Here is a 19808-nt window from a genome sequence, read left to right on the forward strand (position 1 = left end):
GTTTCAGTGACTGTTGGCTTCTGTCGTGTATGTCATTACGAGCATCTCTTTTCCCTACACTTGTCGGCTAAATAATTCAGCACAAAGGCGTCTTTGAGCGGGATAGGGTATATGAATGATTTTTTTAATATATTGTGAGATTTTGCTATAAGATATCAATACATCCACAGATCTCTCTTCGACACGCTTGCATTTTTGGCTACTAACGTTTGAGCTAAAACCAAAAGCGTTCCTTATTGGTTTTCTATGGTAGATTTGATTGCTCGGTGCGAGCGATGGAAAACTTTAAAAGAAAGATTTTCATCGTGAGAACGAGCCATTACCGTCATATTTCCATAAGAATAGCTTACAACATTGCAGTATTCAAAGATTATGTCCTAGAATATTGTGCATGGTGAGGAGATGCTGTGTTGGCGATACACTGCGCAAATTTCCATGATGGTAACAAAGATGCGGCGGCGAACTGGTTGTTCGAGCGGAGGAGGACGGACACTTCGGATACGCAACATGCTGCATGCGGATTACAAGGTACACAAGGCACAAATCACACTCCGGTGCTAGGCACGTCTAGTGTGCGAACAACTAGTTAGGAGAGGCGTCTGCACTCTGCCAGAGTACTCGTGGTAGAGACCATTCTCGCAAGGCCAAGGGGGGAGTTCCAATGCGTTCCAGAAGCTTGATATGAGCTTGAAACATACTCCAAAGAAGTGGGAGACTACCGCAGAAGGCCTTCACAAAGCGTTGCATACAACCGTGATGAATTTGCAGTGAAGCATCAACTTTTGGTGATGAGCATGCGAATGACGAAGGCAAATTAGCAAAATTTCGTATAAATTTCAGACATGCGGTGGCCAACAGAGTAACTTGTCAATGGTCGCATATAAAAATTTGTGGTTAGCGACGCAAGGTACTGGGGTGCCCGCACCTTTCAGCACGTAGTGCGCAAGGTCGGCCCTAACAAAAAAAAACAGTGAACACGTTTCTCTTATCATTAAGGCACTCCGTTCTCTTTATATCACTTCAGTTGAAATTAGTGCCTTCTGCAAAATTGGATGCGCAATGCGGCTGTTCGACTTATACACCATACAGGAATGTCGTCAGCGCACTGCGAGATTTCCTCAGATGGTGGGATGCATTTCTAAAACCCACTGAGTAAGATAAAAAATGTGGCACCTAAAACTCATTCCTAAAGAGCCCCTAGAGATATGTGGTTTTGGGGGCTTTTGTCGTTGACACGTAAGAAGACTTATCGTGAACATATGCAGCTGTACAACAGGCCGTTAATTCCGTCGACTTTAAGACTGGAGGCATGAACTTCCGTATAACTGTGTGAACTTCTTCGTTGACATCAAAGAGCACGTAAATTGTTATAGACCAAACCGCTTTGTTGCATCTGACGTGGTTTGAAAGGGAGCAATTTTGTGGATGTCGCTCTGGTCATTTGAGAAGCCTCGCGTCTATTTATAGATAGTAAGCCGTCATCACTATCACTTTTCAACCAGGAACGTAAAACTGCTAGGACACGAGGCGTTTGTTTCTGAATGACGCATGACGCACAGTGGTTGCAGGCAGCCTTTCCAAACAGCTTATGTCACTCCAAACAAAATGTTAGCCGAGCGAGGTCATCTGATGAACATATATTCCGCGCGTTAAATGCAAATGTGATATTTTTCAGTTAATATCCGAGTGAAAGACATATGAAATAAATGTGGAAGCACGTGCTAAACTATTCAGGATCGAATAAAGAGAAGGAAGAGAAAGAGGAGAAATGTTTCTTTAAACCAGCGGGATAATTGATCTTGAGGTGGCGTGGGTGGCTTGCTCATTCCAGGACACCCACTGGGCATGGCTGCTCGAGGAACTTGGTGGACGAGCGCTTCTCGCCTCGCCAGGGCGTCGCCGGACAGATGTACCTCCCACAACTGAAATGATGTGCTAGGCGCCTTTAAGTTTTGTGGTTTTCACCTGCACCCCCCCCCCCTCCCCCCGAGATGTGGAAGAGTGAGGGACGCGTGTCCGCGCACCCGGGGTAGGCGCCACGATATGTTAGTGGGTACATTTTGCTGTATCTGTGTAGGTTTGGGAATGTGCTTGTTTGAATAAGGCTGAGAGCTACAGCCTCTTCAGTGCTGAGCTTTTTGTGACACGGACGATAAATGCTGTGGTTAGGCCGCTGGATACTGAAGTGTTCACCGTAATTTGACGGCAGGGACATGAAGGTAAAGATTGGAAATCGTTCGGATGATTGGTCTCGTCCCGTACGGTTGGTTAACGCTCGAGCTAAGGCGTTCGCTCTTTCGCTCCCCTCCGGTCCCTTGCGGCTCGGCGTCCACGTAATTTGATAGTATTCTTCCATCTTCGGCCAGAGGATATGAGCAGCCAGCAGCGGTGTTCGTCCGTTGGTAAAGTTGCGGCACGCCTGTTGCGAAACGGTGACGACGTGAACTTTCCTGCCGACCCTGTCGGGGTACGGGCTTCCTGTCAGTTTTTTGTAGTTGTTATGTATTTATTGAGAGTTGAACAATAAAGGGATGCTTGATGATTAGCGCCACGGCTATGATTTCAGCACCAGCTGGGCTCTCTGCTGTGACGAAGGTCGCGAGGGTCAAGCAGTCGTCTCTTCCGTCCACGGCGGCTACCGCAAAGAGAGGGTCGCCCTTCAATTTTCGCTGCTGACGGTGGATGCGAGCTTTGTGACGACCTTCGTGGAGTTCGTGGTTCATGTGGTTAGGAATGGGGCTGGCCTTGATGCTGCTTGTGACTTCGGGCAGTTGGTATCGTTTCCAATCGAGAGCGCTGAGCTCCGTTAGCGTTCCGATCTGTTGGAGGATTGCTCTTTCCGCCACCGTTTTCTGCAGTCTAGCCTTTTGCGTAGCCATAACCGTGTCCGGATGTTCGGCGAATGTGTTGTGGATCCGAGAGTCACTACCTTCTCGTTCGAGGTGGTGACGGGCATATCCAGCGCGATTTTCTATGCGCCTTTGATAATGGCCTCGATTTGTTCTTGGTCTCGTGTATTTAGAGAGTGGTGGTGATACGGCATGCCATACGTCCACCTGCTGTTCACCAGGATGCCGACAAAGAGGAGCGTGTCCTCTTCGTTCATGCCCTTGCGGCTTCTTGTGATTCTCTTGACCATTCGTGAGATGTGGACCCTGGCGGGTGCTTCGGGAGACTGATTTCTGTGGACCCATAAATCCAGAAACCTTGTCTTATTGCTCTCTGGGATTTTCTGGCCCTCTTGATAGAAGTCTATGGGGCCAGGGGACTTGCAGATTCCTCCTCTATTCACCTGGCCACCTCGGACTTTTCGGGCGAGCAACGCATCACGCTCGCGGCCGCAAACCTCTCCAAGGCCGTTGCGGCCTCCTGGAGGGTCGCCTCATTTGTTCGAGGGAGGCCATGATGGCCAGGAGCATGAAGTTGTCGGCGCAAAGGGCATAACCTAAGGTGCGGTATCTTCCGCAGTTCTTTGGTCAGCTCCAGCATAGCGATATTAACCGCCCCTTGCGGCGTTCCTTTGTTCCGCATCTCGATATTGTCCAGTCGAGTGAGGCCTCTTCCGAGGCCTCTTCCTGCCAATCAGGAACGATCCGGCATCATTAAAGATGGTTTCCCGCATCTGATGTCGTTCGGCCCCTTGAGGATGGCCTCGTGAGGGATGTTGTCGAAGACCCCCTCCAGGTCGAGTGCGAGCAGTAAGTGTTCCCCCTTTGGGGTGCCCTGTTGGACTTCTTCCCTTGGGATTAGGAGCGCATCTTCCTCAGAGAGTGCCGGCCTAAAGCCCAGCATGGGGTGCGGGAACATGTTCTCCTCTATGAAATTTTGGAGGTGGGCTTGGATGTCCTACTCGTACACCTTACCAAGGAACGAAGTCAACGAGATGGGACTCCGGGCTTCCATCGCAAAATTTTTGTCGGGCTTGGGGATTGCCACGATTTTCACATGTTTCGACTCCTTTGGAACACGGCCATGGGTCCAGAGTTTTTCCCTGAGGCATTCGGGTCACGTGGGTCACTTCTCCCTCCCTGATCGGTGCGTTCAGTTCTAGTCTTGATTCGGCTTCCTATTTTAGGGGGAAGGGTCGTACGAGGTCTCTGCCCAGGTATCCGACATGGACGCCCTGATCGTTTCCGGGAAATTTGTGAGCTATGTCCTGAAACGTGCGACTGGTTGCCAACTTGGCCTAGTCGATCTCGATCAGGCAACGCAGGATGGCCCACGCCTGCGCCGTACTGAAGCGCTTCGATTGATATCCCTCATGTGAACAATCATTGTCTCCGTTTTTGTCAAGATTTCGACAGGTACTTTCACATGTAAGTATGCTGATGTGCCAAGGAACGAAAAAACACGACTATAAGATTTAAGTTCGACTTTCTACAGTCAGGATGTCTACGATGATATTTCACAAACTATTTGCTTATCATTGTGGTTTCGTGGGAGCAATATCTTCTGCTAAGATCGCATTTCGCTCAAAAAAATTATTCCTGCTGTCTAGGAATACAAGCGTTAAAGGATAGTACTGAATAACGAAAATAAGATGCTTGTTCCCGTTACACAAGGAGTTTGCTACTACTTTCTGCTACGCGATATCTTTGATGGGTTAATGTCCTCATATGAAGAATTGGTCATTCTCTGCTTAGCATTCATAGATCTCTGGGAGCCCTCGTACCACTCCTGATGCAGTGATAGAGCGGTTAAGCGATGCGCCTCTGGCCTGCGATGACAGGTGCTGCTACCGGTGGAGCTGGTGCGATCAAGGTTGCTCATCTCGAGCAACCTCTCGCGATCAGTCACGAATTTAACTTCCATCTACCATGGTGCGCAGTTTGCCCACAATAGGTGAGGTGCGTTTCCGCCGTCAACGCAGAGAGTCATGGGAAAATCGTCTGCTAGCTACTTCCGGTTCCAAATTGCTCAACTGATTGCATGCATCGCCCTATTCACCGCGTAAGTTGACATCGTTTATGCGATAAATAACTCTTGGTACTAGTCACTGATTGCACTGAAGCATCGAAAGAGAAATTCAACTTCGCCTCATGAGCAGTCTGCAAGTTGATCCGCCTTGTAGCCTGCCGCAGTTGTGATTTTAGGGTGACGAAAGGAGCCTGGTACCTAACGCACTTTTCGCTCTAATATGGTACGTTGCGCAGCGCAGGGCTAATCACACATGCGATTGAAGTAAGTAACGTGGTGACCTTGACTTCATGCAACGTATTTCTAACGGATCACTGAAAGCAGTAAGTACTCGATAAAATATGTCTGCTCCACAACACGCGGGCAAGCGATTTCATTTTATTCACGCAGCTCCGTACAACACAGCTTGGCATATATAATCTAACGCCTCTACTCTCCTTTGCGGCGTGTTCCTGCGTGTTCTCACATGAAATGCCACCTGCACTTCATCTGGAATAACAAAAAGGCGACAAGGCGATTTATTACTGCACCATGCGATGTGCTGAGACGCGCGCCGCGCGCAGTGGCATATATAGGTCGTCTGCTAGCACACTGGCGGCTCTACACGCTGTCAGGAAAATACGAGCATCGTAGTTAAATACAAAGGTCGGATATGGCCGGTTGGTCCGATCGTACGTTGGTCAGCGGTACTTCGTCCGCTCGTCCGGCGACACGTTGCCGGTTGGGGCAGCAACTCCAAACTTCTTGACAACAAAACTCATTTAATGAAGACGAGACCAAAACAACGAACTTAAGAAAAAGGCGGTTTAAAGAAAGGCTCTTAAAGAAAAGGCTGCAGAAAAGCGGCCCAGACTGGGACTCGGCGCGCTCGTCCCGCTCTTTGTTTGCAGCGGTTTTTATCCCCTCGATAATTGGGCGGAGCTTTAATAAACCGGCTCTCGCCCAATTCCAACCAATACTGCTGCAGTGGCACTGCGCATACAAGTAGGCGGAGCCCAGTGCACGCCAGAGCCCGACTCTGGAGGCGCCACTGCTTAGCTAGACAGTCGGGGGTTTAAGGAGTCGTCGACCTTATTGTCCCCCACCCCCACTTCTATGTTTGTCAAGGGATCCTTTCAAGGGGTTGTCGGCCCCCTGGTCCCCGACAAGGCGGTCGCGGTCTTTCCCGCAGCCTTGGACGGCATCCGAAGCGCGCGACCCACTGTCGCCATTCCTAACCCCTCCCGACTTCAAACGGACACGGTAGGGGGGGAATTAGCCTACGGGCGCCGTAGGCTTCTGCCTTAACAATCGTCTAATCAGCTGCACAGATTGCAGTTTACCAAAGTGCGGCAAAAAACGGCTGTATAATGACTTATGCGCTAAACATGTCGAAACGCACACGAAATCACCCTCAGCGCATATGCACAACAGACGTGGACTACGGCGGCCGGCATATATCAACCATGAAAAAATACTCTTACCTCTCTAGATTGTCCATTTCTGCGCTCAGGTCATGCAGATACGTAGTACGGGCTTCTCTTTCCATGCTTCAGTGCAATCAGTGACTAGTACCAAGAGTTATTTATCGCATAAACGATGTCAACTTACGCGGTGAATAGGGCGATGCATGCAATCAGTTGAGCAATTTGGAACCGGAAGTAGCTAGCAGACGATTTTCCCATGACTCTTTGCGTTGACGGCGGAAACGCACCTCACCTATCTGATGGGCAGGCTGTGGTGACGTCACAAGTTTACGTGACTTAGGTGACCCACCTGTCTCCTGGGTTCCCACTGTGGGCATTTTTCTGTCATGGTCAACGACACCGACGCCTACAACGCCGGATTTTCAGCGACACGAGCTCATTAACACTATCGCGTTAATACTGTTTGGAAATATTTAGGTTGGTGAGGCTGGCTAAACTACCTTCCTGTCTTCCCTCGTCGCCTCCTTTGGTTCTACTTTCACGTTAGAGACGCAGAGCTGACTGTTTCGTCAAAACATGTGAGCCCTGCGTGCTTTATTTCTTGCGATTTTCATGATGCCTAAGACCACCGAAATCTGGGCCCATTTACTGGAAATGATTTATCGAGGTTAAAAAAGAATGAGCGACTGTTAACCTGCCCCCAGTGTAGTTCAATGCGAACTAGGGTGCCCTAATGGCGGCTACCAACATGGAGCACACCCAAAAAAAGAGGTTGTTTTGGAGTAGTGTTTTCAGTTTCCCTTGTTTCGGGTTATGCAAAGAAAAATGACTGCTGCACTCTTTTTCGCTTGGGTTTCCTCGTTCTTTATGCGTCACAAAGTTCTCGCTCTATAGTACAGTTGGCGCAAATACAGAATCATTATCTAACAGCAAATAAAAATGATGTGGTTATAACGTAGTTAAACTGAGTAGTAGACTCGCGAAGGCACGCGTTTAGCCTAACTGGCTTAATGGCTCAAGGTACAGTGTTGCTCAAGGTTTTGCTTTGCTATGTCGTCGGCACATCTGGCGACGATATTAGACTCAGGGTAAGCTCTGATCGAGGTTATGATATCTGTTCGCACCGCAGATGGAAATTGAAGAAGACGACGACGAGCAATCCATACCACGAGGGTGTGTTGCAGTTTAAAACAAGGCGTGATCGACTGTGGCGATCACGTTGGTGGCGATAGCATACTGCTCCCGTGCAGTGGCCAGCGAAGCTTGTCTGTTCACGCCGTCACATGCTTGAATCACAGTCGCGGCCACACTTATTTATTCAAGGCCAAGGTCAACGCGTTAGCGATGAATGGGCTTTTGCAGCTTTGGTCGTGAAGTATAGCTTTCGCTCTAGTAGGAAATCTACGGAGGGTGCCAAAATAGTTGCCATGGAAACATCGTGTCACGAGACGTCGCTTGCAAAGCTGTAGGGCGAGGTATATGAGAATTAAGTAATATAAACATATTTTCCTTGTCTAAAGAGAACAAAGACCCACGCTCCTCTCACTTCTGTCTCGTTGCGCTTAGCGTGGTCTCAATAAAACTTCGAGACGCTGTTGCGGCGGTCAGCTACGCAAGAATTCTGCTCAGATGATTTTCCTGCCACAATGCTAGAGTTCAAGAACAAGAGAGATCGTCAAGCAGGTAACTGTCTGCCGCTGGGGCTCAGTGGTTATGGCGCTCGGCTGCTGAACCAAAGACGCGGGTTCCATCCCGGCCGCGGCGGTCGAATTTCGATGGAGGCGAAATTCTAGGGACCCGTGTACTGTGCGATGTCAGTGAACGTTAAAGAACCCCCGGTGGTTGAAATTTCCGGAGCCCTTCTCTACGGCGTCCCTCATAGCTTTAGTCGCTTTGGGACGCTTTGGATAAAAAGATAGACTTTTTATTAACTGCAAATGTCAAGTCACAGTGCGTATGCGTACCTAAAAACTCACACCGCCGAGTTTTTTCAGTGCTGGATGCTTGTCAGCGTTTATTACGGTGTTAGATTGTCGCAGAGGCCCTTCATTAAGCAGACCAGACAGACTTCTGTCGAATGTTTTCTTTTGAGGCCTGCGTAGGTTTTGAAGATTGGAAGCAAATTTCGCAGCGCAATGCATTCTGAAAGGCAGTCGCTAAATAACACTTCAGACTGCTAAAGCTCACGAAATTATCAGTCCTGAGTGCCGCTATATCAGAGATCGAGGTGTTAATTATTGCGTGTTAGAACATTCCGCTTCTTATTGATGCCATATAGTTCGAGTTATATGCGTACCCAACAACCATTAGGGACAGATAGCAACCTTGCTCACACTGTGTGCAGTTCTTCAGTTTTCCTTCGACTATGACTCGTTTGGGGCTTCTTCTACAAAAGGTTCTGTGTGTGCGAAGGTGTAGGAGTCGCTTTTCAGGAAAGGGACCCCCGCAGAAGAGTTTGAGCTGGCGGTCCAAGAAACAATGTGCGACCTCCCGCCACCCCAGATCTTCTCCCGCAGGGAAAAGTGGGTAGCCAGTGGCTTGAGATGCACCGCATGGTCCCCTTCTCCATCCTGGGCCCGTCCTGCGAATGATTCTGAGCTGTTCTTGACAGGTATCTTCGTGACAGTCGGCGCCGAAGTCCTCGGGATGAGCGGTGAGGGAACAGGTATCTCCACAGCATCCGTGTTTTCAGACCATCCCGGAGGCAATGCAGTGGTAATTACCGGCAACACTATGCGAATAAGCGGCTGTCCTACCATGGACTGCGACTGGAAGCTGGTCGTCACGGCCGACTGTGATGACGGCTTTGTCACGGAAGTCTGGGATTGCGATGTTTGTGCTTTCTTCACTGTGGTTGTTTCTTGGCTTGTAGATGGTATTGGGGAAGGAGGCGTTTGGTGGGTCAGGATAGTAATACGAGATAGTTCAGGGCTCGTTGCCACAACCGAAGACTTCGAAGGCCTCCCGTGGTTGTTGTTCCTTTGTATGCCAACCTCTCTGGCCAGTTTCTCCCTGGTGAGAAAACAGAGCGAATTACGTTGAGACACGAACTGTAACGTGATTAACAACATATTTCTGAAAGATGCGCTGCCCATGCTTCGTAAAATGAAATGAACTATGCTAATTGAAGCCATGAAGAAAGTCAACTGAGATGTCCTTGTAAGTTCAGGACGAATTAAGTCCAATAGACATGCCCAGTCACCCATCGAATGGGTCACTTCACAGTAAAGAAAAAAAAAACGGATAAAACAGCTATTAGACTCCATGCCAGTGCCCTACTCTTGCTTTTTACAAATCAAAGCAAATCGAACGCCGTCCAGCCTTAACCCAAACTCAATCGAAGCAAGCCTGGAGAAGTCTCATGCGCTGCACAGAGAACGATGTCCATAGTTTAGCCCAGTTTTTGCTACTAGCAATTCGCTTTATGCCAGAAAATTTCTTCCTTTCCTCAAGGAGACCCACGCGATTTGACGAGGACTATGGCTCATTTTTCTTTCTCCCTTATTTCACTCCTACCACCATCTCTTTCCTAATGAATCTTCTTTGAATCTTTGCTTCACGCCCGCTCTCACGGTGCGGTTGAGATGCTCAGCGATTCGCTAGATAGTTGCTGCTCCCTTCATTTCCTCAAAATTAAACTTCATTTTAATTTGCAGCTTGGTTCTTGTGTCCAACGAGAATGAGATATGTACTGCACAGTTCCTTTCATCATGAGCATTTATTACTGTCAATAAATGTCCCTGACTGGTTATTGCTCAAGCTGCCAAATTACTTTCGAAATGGAGCTCAAAAACGAAAACTATCTAGAGCCGCGAAGAAACTTCTCGTCCTGTCGTTGGTCGTGCAGCGTCCCAGTTTTGTAACACTGTTTAAGATTTCTTTTCTGGCGGCGGAATGGACTCTACATCTCATACAGAGAGAAAAACTTTTCTATCAACAAAGGTTGGAGTAATGCCCGCAGAGGGTAGAGCCCTTTCTTCATTGGAACAGGGCTAATCCTGTCCGGACGAACAGAAACCTCAAAATAAGATATAAAAATGCAGGCGTCGCTAAGACTGTAATGCCCGTCTTTGCGACGGATTTATTTTCCAAAGTATTTCTTTCTGGCTTTTACCCGCAAAAAGGTTCCTTTCTTTTTACGTTAGCTTGTTTTTTTTTTTGTTACACGTGCGCTCTGCAATGTAGCGCACTTCTTAACATTCTTCGGTAACCGAAAAGGGCTCGTTCGCTTTCTCTCTATTATTTTATGATAATAAGAGTTAAAGCTGTAGCGTGCACAAACTAGTTTGGTTGGCTCGCAGGTAATTTCATCCTGAAATCCAACCCGAAACATTAAAACCCCGCGGATTCTGATGGTCCTCCTCGGACGGCTGCGCCCCGGGCGTGACAGCCAGTCGCGGAGTGTCCACGAGCCGTGCGATTGACGTCACTGCCACGCACGGACAACACTAGCAGAAGAAGCTCGAGCACCTGACGCGGCGCGTAAACGTCACAAGGCGGCTGAAGTGGAGGGAGGCCTTTTGGAACAAATCACAAAAGGGTGCTTACGGCATGAACAGCGAAGAGCGCCAATAAGACCACTCTCTTCTCGAATCAAAAGGGCGTCTTTGTCTCGCATGACATTTCGTGGATTTGAGACTAGCCAGCAGCAAAGCTACGAATGAGTCAAGGTGGTTGTTTATGAATGGCTTGCTAAGGGCCTCTGCTCTGGGTAAAAAGCAAAATGGAGGGCAACAAAATGGAGGCGCCACTCAAGATCCGCCTTAAAGGTACGACGCGATAGCGTAATAGTTAATTCCCGTATATGCAGAATTGGTCATTCTCTACTTTACGTTCTTAGATCCCTGTGAGTCCTCATACCCTGCCTGGCGCAGCGGTGCAGCAGTTAAACGATGCGCCGCTGTCCTGTGATGACAGGTGGTTCCAGCGGTAGGCCTTGTGTCACCCAGGTTGGTCTTCCCGAGTGACCAATCATTACTTTAAGTGTCACATGCCGCGGTGGGCAGTCTTGCTGAATATCCGGTAGGCAGGTTGTGATGACACCGCAGAGTCATGTGACCTAGGTGACACACTTGCCTCCCAAGTGGCTCTTTGGGCACAACCTGCCAGTCATGCTCGTGACTTTTCGCTCACAACGCCGACACCGCCGAAGCCGGATTTTCCGCACAACGGTGCCTTTAACGCTATCGTGCCTCAAAGACAAACACACACAGATCACAAACTATAAACTGATTTTTTATGACGGGAAATCACTTTACATGGGCTCTTAAAGCATGAAAGAACCATGCAAACCGCTTCAAGCTAACCATTTCCGATACTGACGGTCGCACATCGAGGAACACTCACAAGAACCGAATGACGTCGTCGTCGTTGTATGAAACACCCTTCGTGCTCTGCAGGGGCCTGCCATTTCTCGGAGGAACTGGCCCACGCCTCAAGGTCGCCGCCTTGACAGTCATGGCGGCGACCTTATGGATGACGCGCCTCGTAGTCCGGATCAAAGTCGGCTTGTTGCCGCCCCTTGAGACTGGAAGCACTCGCTGCGTCCTGTGTTTAGACGCCTCACGCAGAGCAACCTGAATCGGAAAGGGACCAATTAGCGGGCAGAAAAGCAGTTCTTTTCTGAGTTTGGTAATACGACGATGATCAGTGGTTTGAATAGTGGAAGGACAACTTGGCCACCAATGAGCGCCATGTATGCGTCCTTCATTTGCGAAAGCTGGAATCTAAGACAGCTTTTTCGCAAGTTTTTCTCACTTGAAAAAATTACAGCCGATTTACATAATTAAGCAAATGTGAAGTAGATGCGCTGCCACTGGTCACCCCTGTTATGCTTTTCTATGCATTTTTACACTTTCTTAGGCCTAGTTTTGCTTTTGTATTAAAGGCGAGATGATAAGAGGGACAGAGAGAATGAGGAAAGAGTGGATAGAACGAGAGATATGGGAGGAGAATGGAAGGCAAGAGCAAAGCCTTTGCAATATTTGCAATATTGAGCCGATTACTCGTGCTGCTTGGTATACCGGGTGTTTTTTTTTTAGAAGCTCCAAAATTTTTAAAGAAAGGTAAATTCCTTTAGATTTATTTTAACCCTGGGGCTATACTGAGGGCTACGGCGGACGCCAGGTAAGAGGCAAACTACTGCAATTAGTTCGCTGATTAACTGAATGCGTTAATTAACATTTATAATTTTTATTTTAGGGGATATGTTCTATTAGCAGAATTGGAGATCGTCTTCCAAGCAGTCCAGCCAAGAAAAAAAATTTCATGAAAACATTTTTTGAGCGCGTTACGAAGCGAGAAAAAGTCACCCTGGTAGGCAGCTTCACATTGTAACATAGCGTCTGTGAGCGCCAGTGACGTAGCTCGCTCCGCCCTGCGCTTTGTGTCAGTGAGTTTCTGTTCCAGCGCGGCATTCCGTGAGGCCGCGGAGCGAATCGAAAAAAGCAGCGATAGCGCAGGCCGCTCGTCCTGGCTTCAGGTGATATCATCCCGTGTGACGCAAAGCGCAGGGCGGAGCGAACTACGTCAGAGGCGCTCCCCGCCGCTGAGTTGCGGTGTGAAGATGCCAACCAGGGTGACTTTTTCGCGCCTCGTACCGTGCGTGAAAAATTTTTAATTGAAATTGTTTTTTCTCGGTTGGACTGTTTGGAGGACGATCTCCAATTCTGCGAATACATAACCACTAAAATAAACATTAGAAAAGTTCATTAACATATTTAGTTAATGAGCGAACTAATTAAAGCAGTTTTCCTCTTGCCTGGCGGCCGCCGTAGCCTTCAATATAGCCCCAGTGCTAAAATAAATCTAAAGCAATTTACCTTTTTTTTCAATTTTGGACCTTGTAAAAAAAAACACCCGGTATGCTAGGCGACGCTGTTTAACCCTTATTCGGTTGCTTGTCTGCAACTGACCTTCGAGGAACAGACCAGAGGCAAATCAGTCACGGCGTAGAAAATTACAATGCTCACTGCTGTGCACTGATGTCAAGCGGACACTGGAACAGATATTTTGCCAAAGTTGTCGAATGGTATGGATCGTTGTGGAGGTTGGTGGAGGAAGGTAGAGTCTCGGCAGCAGAGTCCATGATGAACATTAGGCCAGAATTTTATGCTAAATTGTTTACGCTCCTCACCTCGCCTTTCACGTCGTCCCCATTTTCTACATCCACAATCAGGGGCTCGTCTTGGCGGAGCACCCGCCTCCGGTGTTGCACGGCGAAGAGCACCATGGCCACCACAAAGACCACCATGAAGGCCACGGCACAGGAGTAACAAGTCAGGTCGCACCTGCGCATGCCGGCCACGGCACAGGAGTAACAAGTCAGGTCGCACCTGCGCATGCGCGACCACGTTAGGGCATTCTGAAAGGCTCGTGCAGTTAGTGCGAAGGCTTGTATGAAGAATTTCAACGGCTTCCTTGTTGTGAGTATGCATCGCCAAGGGAGGAAGGAGTGCTGTACCTCCTCTCTGCTCCTATAATGGTTTTGTTTGAGTGGGACAGCGCGTGAACACGTTTGTGAGTTCCTTTCGTTGAAATCTGATATTCTCAATCAACAGCGAAGCTATAACGTTACACGTAACTAACCTTTACCAGCAATCTCGGTTACTCTTGTGGCTGCGTTCGCAAAACGGTCCCACCAAACTTTCCACTCCCAGCGTAACACATCACCCTATTCCACTGCTCCCTTGCATACGCGTACCTTACTTTCCTAGCCACTCTCTCACTGTATGGGATCATTTCGTATGTTTGTGTAGGGGTACATTTCCTGCATTACTCTATTTGCTGTGCCTACACCAGGTTGCTGTGCCTACACCAGCGTCATGTTGGTGCCATGTGGAGCATCATGTGCGATGTGTTGTGGAAGTGCGAGATAATGTGTGACCGGAAATGTGCCTGCGGTTTGCTGTATATAGATTAGCACATTTACGTCGCAAGTATTATTCGAAGTTAATGGACGCGTTGCCTCCCTGAAGTGAAAGGTGTCGGTGTTGGAAGAAAACCGCGCCGCTGGTGTCTGCGGCTGAGCGGGCAACCCAAGGTAGGCCGGCTTCGTTCTGTCGAGCACAGGCAAAAGAGTTTCAAATGGTATCAAGAGTGCGGTATCATGACATTCACCACCCCGCCGCGATGGCTCAGTGGTTATGGTGCTCGGCTGCTGGCCCGAAAGACGCGGATTCGATCCCGACCACGGCGGCCGAATTTCGATGGAGGCGAAATTCTACAGGCCCGTGTACTGTGCGATGTCAGTGCACATTAAAGAACCCCAGGCAGTCTAAATTTGTGGAGCCCTTCATTAGGGCATCCCTCATGGCCTGAGTCGCTTTAGGACGTTAAAACCCAATAAACCAAACCAAACCAGTATTACACTTCGAGGCATTTTATAGCGTCCATCATGTTAATTTACTTCCATAAACCTGCAGAGTGCACATCATGAAGTGCGGACCACGGTGGAAGAATACAAGCGGCGTAATAACGGTATACAACTTGGCCTACGCGTCTAACGTTGCAGAATATGTCTTGCAGTTTCGCTGCCTGCCGAAAGATGGCGACGCAGAGAAACTGGAAGTCCGGCCGTTCTGGTTGTCATCTGCTTGCGGTGATTGATTCCATCGTTCAGTGTAATTTCTCCTCAGCACAGACTTCAGTGCTCTCTTTATGTTGTGCTTTGACTTTGATATTACTGCATTTTGACTCTGGGCTTGCATATCGCTCTGTGCAGTTCTTTTGTGCATTGACGATGGGGCGAAAGTGCTTTGCTCCGCGATGCATGACTGATTACGATTAGAAGTCATGCAATGAGAAGTTGCCACTCTATTCTGCGCTCAAGGGCAAAGAACGTCTGAATGTATTGAGAAATGTCATGCCACGCAAAGACCGTTTGCAGGGTTTCTAATGGGGGAGGCTTTCTCAGCCTCATCTCGCGTAGAATACATGAGCAGCAATGTATAGGGTGATACAAAGAAAAGATAAAAAACACCATTGGAAGCAAGATGTTCCAGTAAAAGCAACGTTGAGTTCTTCAGGGGCCATATTACGGCCTTCAAGAGGAGGTGGCGAATCAGGACCCATCTACGGTGTAGAGGCCGGAGGAATCATCCCCGGATAGCACAACTCGTAGCTTCAGATCCTTCTTCGAACTAGCATCATATATTTTACCTTCGATCTCCTAGGGCTGCCGGCGACTTGAACCAGATGTAATAAGTAAGAAGCTTGTATATTTACATATCTGAGTTCAACAAAGCTCCAGATCTCTGACAGGGCTGTCAGTCTGGCCACCTCCAGTCTTATTGACAAGGATTGTGTACGTGCGCTATTGACGATATGACAATGAAGACGCTAAGAAGGCACATACAGTTAGATAAATTTGATCTGGCAAGTAATAGTCCAAGCTTCGTAAATGTGGCTGTTTCGTAAGAATGTGGGCGACTCGCAGTCAGCCGTGCGTACGTTGGGCGCTCGTGTCAATTTCGCACCATTTCGAGCATGTAAAACTTTCATTGGTTGCAGAAGTGGAACAGTTCACTGGTTGCAGAAGTGCAGCAGTCATTAATTTCGTGGCGGTAATCAGTAACGCAAGCTATCAGCTTCTACTCAATTCACATCCTACCTGGTGCATGACTTGAAGACCCCGAGAATAGTGATGAACACAAAGAATTTTCGGAAAACATGCATCTTATGTATTCGTTAATTTTTAACTATTCTGGCTCAGCTGTCTAATCGAACCCGCTTTTCTCATTGCGTTCGCTCTAATATTTCACCAGTATTCAAGCACCTCTTTGTTAACGTCTATCTCTACGCCATCTCCTCTGCTGCTTCAGAAAGTAAGGGCTTCAGAACGAACCGCAGTAATGTAGCGCCTCCTGGCGAAGTACCCATAACTGCGAGGGTTCTGTGCAGCCTGGGTAGCGCTCGTTTTTACACCTCATATGTTCTTCCACCGTGGTGCGGACCACCTCCTTTAAGAACTGAGTACAGAGCTCGACATTGAGCGAGGTCGCAGTTGCAGACAGCCCTCTAGGAGTCCTCTATGTGCCTTCGCCTCGTCCCTGACCTGAAGTAAGGCAAGAACGCCGCACCAGCATGCATCGAACATGTATGTTTTACCGACCCGGTGGTGTCCCTGTCTCGCGTGACAACGACGTAGAGCCGCCCGTCCCTTGTCGGAAGGTTGGCAGATCGAACGTCTGAGGAGTCGGAGTACCGGCCGCTCGACGACCAGGAGCTATCCAGGGAGGAGCTCATGGAAGCAGGCAGCGTCTTCTTCTTCTTCACCATATGAAAATGGCACATACCCACGCGGGGGGATTGGCCAAGGTACGGTGGTGAATGCCAAGGAAAAAAAGCGGGTAAAAAAAAGCTAAGTAAACTAGTAGAATGTTTGAAATTAGAAAATATGTATGAATTGTTAAAAATCTTTAATAAATAAACAAATTAGATATTTCAGGAATAAAATAAAATACGCTTTTTGGACATTCGGAGAACTTTATATGGATTTAACAGGGTAAGCGACCTGTTGCAATGATGTAATCATGAAGGTAGCGGCAAATAGTGCTTAACGGGAATCCCGTGGCGCTCGCACCAAACGAGAGCGGAACAGGTAGAGACAAAGGGAGTCCTAACCTCGAAAGAGGGACTTCCAAGTACTGTTTCCTCTGAAATGCGAACCGCCGGCAAGAGAGGAGATAATGGTCAATTGTTTCAACTGATCTGCATGTGTTGCAAAGGTTTGTCGTAGCGAACCCGCATCTGCATAAGTACAAGTTGAGGTGGGGGATTCTGCATCGCAAAAGCGTCATGGACATTTCACACCGCCTTGTCATACATGAACGGACATTCCATGGCAACTTTAAATGTTGAAAGTCCACGGTATTCAGCAACGTATCACCCAAGCTGGCTGATATATGTTGGAATCGCTGGAAACGGGAGGTCTCCAACATAATAAGGTGCGGTACGGGATATATTACAGGGGCAGTGAGAGCTGGCCTTGCCAATAAATCAGCCACCTCGTTCCCGAATGACCAGGTACCCAGACAAAGCGGACCTCCCTTACTGTGCGCGGAACAAAAAACCTAATGGAACGCATCAATAGAGAGGTGGCGACAGTTTGGAGAGAAACTAAAACTGAAAGGCAGTCTGCAAGGATAAGTACCCGTGCTGCATGCGACGGAATTTTAAGAAGAGCCAAACCAAGTGCCAAAAACTGTGCAAAGAATACAGAAGTGTAATCCGGGATACGAACGGAATAGCTGAAAGCCAGATCCTGTGAATATATCCCAATTGCCGCCTTTTCACAACTCCCGGAAGCATCAGTGGAGAGAACAGCATGATGAGGAAAGTGCTGTAAGTGCTCAGCCAGAAGACCGTTTAGGATATTCGCGGGCATGTGCTTTGCATGGGACGGAAAGATATGGTCGTAATAGAAGACTGGATCAGCCTGCGCGTCAGCAACTCGTTGCAAGGAGGTCAGATCGACCTGAAGCGGGGCCAACAGGTTCTGCGTAAACCTATCTTGCGGGAGCTGATAACGTGGCCAATGAGAAGAGAAAGACAGGTGTGGGTGGGATAGGAAAATGGGAGTATTAACACCGGGGGCCGGGTCAAAGTACCTGAGGAAAGTACGCACCGTGAGTAGTTGGAAGCGGGAATATAGATCGGGAATACGGGCTTCCAGATAAAGGGGAGCATTGGAAGCCGATCTTGGGAGCCCTAGGCATAGCCATAGGGCACGCCTTTCCAGTAAGGCTAAAGGCTGCAGCTTATAGTTTGCGCTGCCAGAGAACAAGACGCAACCAAATTCCAGAATTGGTCTCATATAAGCCTTATAGAGAAAAAGTAAGGTGTCACGACGCATGCCAAAATTTTTATTGCCTACCCGTATCAGCCGGCCTAGAGCACGTTCGCCTTTAATAACATTATTCTTAATATGCTGGCGCCAGTCCAAACTTGGGTCGTATGTTACACCTAGGTATTTAACCGACTCCACCTGCGGAATTGGGGTGGAACGGTAGACTAGCGAGATGTACAAAGGGGTGTCTGGGGGAAATACCAGCACGCCACACTTGCTGACATTAAGTGATAAACTAATTTGGTCCAACCAATCTTCAAGAGCAGACAGGTATGCCTGCAAAGACTGGTAAAGTAGTAGTAGTAGTAGTAGTAGTATGTTTATTTGGCCATATTATATACAATATGCCCTCGAGGTGAGGCTAAAGGAGGTAGACCAAGCATGCCTCCTGACAAGGCCTACACCCCTATCAACACATCATGGAAACGGGGGCCGAATGGACAAAAGATAAAAAACAAGGAGCAAACATGATCACAATAGAAAATAGTTAATGATAGACAATAATAAATATCAATTAACAATAAACAAAACATTTCATAATATGCATATTTAAAAAAAAGAGCATGAATATTCTTTTCTGAGGCGAAAAAAGCTATATCGTCTGCGTATACAAATGCTCTAATGTTGGGATGAATGGGAATGTCTCGAACCAATATGTTAAAAAGCAGCGGTGACAGAACAGATCCTTGCGGCACACCTCTGGATTGGACATAGGTATTAGAACAGAAAGATTCGTCTGTACAGAAGAACATCCTGTCTTATTCTTCTTCTTCACCTCTATATAATGGCACATACCCAAGTGGGGGGATTGGCCAAGGTATAGTGGTATAAATGAGGAAATTTCCATAGGATTACGACAAAATATCGAAGCCAAACGTGAATTCTAACATCCCCCCTTCTTCGTCTTCTTCCTTGCCCTCAAATGCTTCACTCAGTTGTTGTTCTCGAGGGATAAATGGCGCATGCCCACTGCGGAAGATTGGCTAAGAGATAGGCGGTGGCCGGCAGATGCTCAAATTGTTTTTAACAAAGAGATTCGAATGAACACCGGCGGAATTAAATTATCAACAAAGCGGTTGTTGCGAGATGGGTGACTGGATATGGAAAAAGGGCTATATGAATGTAGAATGAACTTCTGCGTCCACGGGAGATAATTTAGTGGGCACTTAAGCGCCGCCTTTAAAGTGCCTCTGAAAAGGGTTTTTGAAGTTGGCTATCAATAGGTTTCCTAAAGCAGAGTACAGGCCAGCCAGCGTTCATGCCACGTACGAGACCTCTAAGGTGAGCGGATAATTTACAATACATTTTTTTTAAATTCTCCAACACCTCGGGGCGACAAGCGGTGCCAGGCTTTCGCGCGAAACGTGTCACATGACATCACGTCATGCAAGTGACATTGAAAGCAGAGGGTTATCATTGCTTCGCCGCGCCAACTCTCTTAGACGTCATGCTACTACAAAGGCTGCGACCACTTCCGAGGGCTCCCGCCCCCCCCCCTCTCCCTTTTTACCCCACTGCCTGAGGTCCCTCGTGCGTTGGGAGCCGGAGAAGGAGCGCAAGAACTGACTACAGGGTAAGGAAAAGCACGAAGACGCGGAAATTCAAATTTTGACTGCATATAACTCAGCTTCCACAAA

General features: G+C 48.1%; 1 pseudogene; it reads right to left on the bottom strand.

Moving 5' to 3' along the window:
• Positions 1 to 8671: 8671 nt before the first annotated feature.
• LOC149336535 (uncharacterized) lies at positions 8672 to 13575 on the bottom strand (annotated as a pseudogene).
• Between the last annotated feature and the right edge of the window lie 6233 nt (positions 13576 to 19808).

This window comes from Amblyomma mixtum, chromosome 7, assembly GCF_055824585.1.
Source record: "Amblyomma mixtum isolate Tamu chromosome 7, ASM5582458v1, whole genome shotgun sequence".
In the NCBI taxonomy this organism is placed as follows: domain Eukaryota; kingdom Metazoa; phylum Arthropoda; class Arachnida; order Ixodida; family Ixodidae; genus Amblyomma; species Amblyomma mixtum.